Below are 4,406 nucleotides of genomic sequence, written 5' to 3' on the forward strand. Positions count from 1 at the left end.
ATGTACAGTACCTGAGCAGAGATCAATACCTCTATATGCACCTGAATACACCTAATATACCTGGATGTCTAAACACATCTGAGCACAACTGGGCATTTCTGAGCATACCTGAATGCACCTGAACGCATTTGTACTCACCTCAACACCCCTGTATGCACCTGAACATACCTAACCACACCTGAGCACACCTGAATGCACCTGTTTACTTTTGATAAATTGGTCCAGGTAACTTAGAATGAGAGGAGGACTTGAAAATAATTCCAATTCTGGGACCCTGACGGCTGATTTTTCTGTGCCTCTCACAGAACCAACGTCTACAACAACCACGGTGAAACCTACTGTTAAACCAACAAAACCGACTGTTGTCCAACGTAAGTTACAAACTCCTCTCAACTCTGACAAACTGAACTCAGAAGTTTTTTCTAAACATGACTCCATAGATGATTCTCTGAATCTATCTAAAGCGATTCTGACATTAAAAGAAATCTGAAAAGAAGCTTGAAACATCCACAATGATGGTAATAAGATGTAATGTTCTGTTAACCTCCGTTTTATAGCTTCTCTCATTATTGCTCTGCTGTCTTTTAATTTTTTCATTCTGTCTTTTTATATTTTTCTGTGTTTCTTATCACTTGTTCTGTCATGTTCTTAAAGTGTTCTTAAAATTGTATGTAAAAAAAAAAAAAAGATTGTAAAAATGACATTTGCTTTTACCAAACAAACCGTTCACGTGGCTCATGCTGAATAGCACAAAAACCCACTATGAATACAAGTTTGATTGATTAATTTTCCATAAAACCCCCATGTTTTGTTTTTTTTTAATGACAAGAGGATTTGGGGTTCAAATCTCAGGATTGTCCCTGCTTGTGTTCATTACTCTAAAATCTATAAATTGCTACAAATAAACATTTTTGCTAAAGTTTGCAAAGTGTTCTAAACCCTATCTTGTCGAAAAACTTTGAGTTAGTACTCAGAGTTCCCAACTGATCCAAAACTTTCCAAAACTTGTAATCATTTAAAAAACAAATCAAACTCGAAAAATTCTCCAAACCCTCTTCAAGTTCTGTCACATGCCTAAAATTCTTCAACATTTGCTTTATTTTCTTATTCACAGCAGTTGTGGAAGATATTTATCCAAGTGAGTTCCCAAGCACACCTCAGTGCACCACACAATAACATTTGGATTGAAGGATCCAGAACCCATCAGATCTGACTGACCTGTTTGTCTGCTTCCAGAGAGGAGCAGGCTGAACCTGTACACGGTGGTGATGAACGGCGTGCGCCTGCTGCTCACCAAGGCTCTGGCCTTCAGCACCATCCTGACCGTCAAAACCCTGGTCTTCTGACCACGCCCTCAGGAGAGCCAAGCCACGCCCTCTGTCATTTTTTACAGTTTCTATTAATAGTGTGAATGCATTGAATGCATTCACACTATTGAGATTCTTCATTTCCGTTTTCTTCCGTACGTTTTTCGGCACGTAAAAACTCAAGCACACTTTATGCGATTTACACAATCTTGGTATCAAAACGTTCAGCTCGTTAAGGACATTACTGCTTGTATTTTTAGTAGTTGTGCACTTTACAGTTTTTGCGTAGTTACACAATTTGTGCGTTTTCTTTAGCCCCATTATAACTAATAGGATTTTTTTACAAATTCCTGCAAATTACACACTTTATGCAATTTAAGCAATTTAAAACATTCAGCATGTCCAGAAATTCATGCTTGTACTTCCAGCATTGTTCAAATTCATGCAAGTTACACAAAATTACACAATTTAACACAACTTTACACAACTTTACACAATTTGAGCAAATTTGAGCAAATTTTAAGCAAATTCAGCCTTTTATGCAATTTTACCCATCCAGCATGTTCAGGAAATTCATGCTTTTAGTACACATGATTACAATTACACAAGTTACACAAATTTAACACAACTTTACACAACGCGATAATGCATTCACACATGCATTATCGGAGGTAATGCAATTGTTCTAGTTATTATTTATTTCTTTTCAGAAATATAAATGATTGTAACTTTTCTTTCCTGCTTTCACAAACAACTTATTCTGTACAATAACTGTAATCATGTTTTTATTGTTCATTTTAACCAAATATTTTTAGACATTTATTTTTTTCGGTGTCTCTGTTTCTCTCACATGATGCACCAATATTTTTTAATCCAATGATTTTTGTTTTCAGGTTTTTTTTTTGTAATTTCATTTAGTTTCTACTATTAAATAAACTTTTTCTGCTCTGAGTTCGATTGCCGTATTTTGTTTGTGTTTAAAAGCATTTTTTAGTGTTTTAGACATCTGAATTCTCCAACAAGGGGATGGGCGGAGTCTCCATCCTTTTGATTTGAAATTTAATTAGAATTCCTTCACAATTCCAAAACAAGGATTAGAAGTTCCTGTTTTGACACCTTCAGCTATTAAAACATGACACATAGTTGTGTTTTTCAATACACAACAGTATTAAATAAGTTGCAGTGTATGGCTTTAAATACTTCAGGTAAAATTATCAAACTCAAAATACCCAAAAAATGAACAACAATTGCAAATCTAATGGGAGAAAATGAGATTAAAGACCATAAACAGCAAAACAAATGCAAACATGTTCATGGTGTAACCATGAAAAAGCAATGTGACCCTCCATAAACACATCTGGTAGTTATGGTAACACTAAACCGCCCATATGGTTACTAAATGTTCTTTTAGTTTACATTTCTGCAAAGACATAAACCGTGTTCCGTTAGAACCGGACATGAAACCTCAAATGTTCTGGAGTGGGGGATGTAAGGTGTGAGGACGGTCTGGGATGGATGAAATGCTGCTTTAGTTTCTGTGTGGGTGTCCCTGTTTAGATCCAGATTTTAAATCAATCTGATTTTGTGAGTCAGCTTGTTGTTGCTGCAGCTGCCGTGTCCTCAGCTCAACTGTGATTGAACCCGCCCTCAGAATCGGGGAAAAAGCTGCAGTTTTAAACATGTTCCATTAAAGCCAAATAAATTCTGCTTCCTCAGGTGACACATTAGACTACAAGACTGCAGAGTCCTTTAGCATGGAAATCCTCACATTTCCTAAATGTCTGCTGCTCTGCTTTCTGCCGAAACAATTTTTCATTGTGAGAGCGGCAGCATCATCTTCCTGTGGTTACAAGTTTTTGTATTGGCAGTTTTCACTGTGTATGGGCTGGTACCACGATGATTAAACCTGCATTCAGAGCTGTACAAAAACCTGCTGGTTCATCTACTTCTCTACTAAAATCCAGGAATTCTGCAGAGAAAGCAGAACTCAGGAGTAGCTGCTGTGTTTGCAGCTGGATCCTCTGCCGCTCATCCCTGCAGGAAAACTCTCTCCCACATCTTCCTCTTCGGGATTCTGGATTTCGTGTTCTCCAGCTGCAGAAAGCTTCTCCTGCTTCAGAGCTGGGAAATCCAAGCAGTTCCTCTCCCAGTTTGTTCCTCAGGTCTCCAGCTCTACATGGATCTACTAAAAAAGTCTGTGAGGATTTTTTTGTGCTACTTTCAGGAGGTTTGAGACCTCTGAGGTTTTTGTACGAGGCTGCAGCACTGTGATCTCACATTTGGAGACCCGATCAGGCTCACCGTCATTCCTGCAGGTAAGAGAATATCCCATTTCTGATTATCATTTCAGGGAGAACAGCAGTTTCTGTGGCATTTGTTGGTTTCAGAATCTAGTTTAGTGTTTTGGACCGACGAAACAGCATCATTTTGCTTACTGAGAAAAAAACAGAAAATATCAGATGATCTCGGTGTCAGGATGTTCTGCAAAATTGGATTTATGAATTCAGAATCTAAAGATCTTCAGAATCCTGCGAATTGGGACCTGCAACCAGATTGCAGTTGTTTTGTTCAGTAGAAGTTATCTGAAACCATTTCAATCTGAGACAAACGATACAAAAGGAAAAAGTTCAGAGAGGAAAAAATGGAGTGTGACGGCCGTAAATCAGTCTTCTAAACTTTGAGAAATTCCAGGCAAAAGTTCTGGTTCCAGATTTGTTTCCTAAGTTAAGTGAATACATGTCTCACAAACAAGTGTAAATTGTATCATAAATTCAGACATACATTTTAAAAGAGAAGAGAGATGAAAACATATGGAGTAAATTTAGATTTAAATAATCAAAAAAAACTTCTTCCCTCTAAGGTTGTTTTCTAGGGAATAGAAATCCAGCAGCTTCAGAACATCCTGGTGAAAAGGCAGAAACATAGATTTTTATTAGTCTTGCAAACTGCAATGACACATGATTCAGGGTCATCTTTATGAGTTCAGAAACTGGGGCTGATTCAAAAGTGTTATTTTGTTTCATATTTAAATATGTTTTCATATTTAAATGATTTAGATTTCTGCAGATGTTGACAAAACTTTTCGGACACTATGTTCAT

This window comes from Oryzias melastigma, linkage group LG17 (genome assembly GCF_002922805.2).
Source record: "Oryzias melastigma strain HK-1 linkage group LG17, ASM292280v2, whole genome shotgun sequence".
Taxonomy (NCBI): domain Eukaryota; kingdom Metazoa; phylum Chordata; class Actinopteri; order Beloniformes; family Adrianichthyidae; genus Oryzias; species Oryzias melastigma.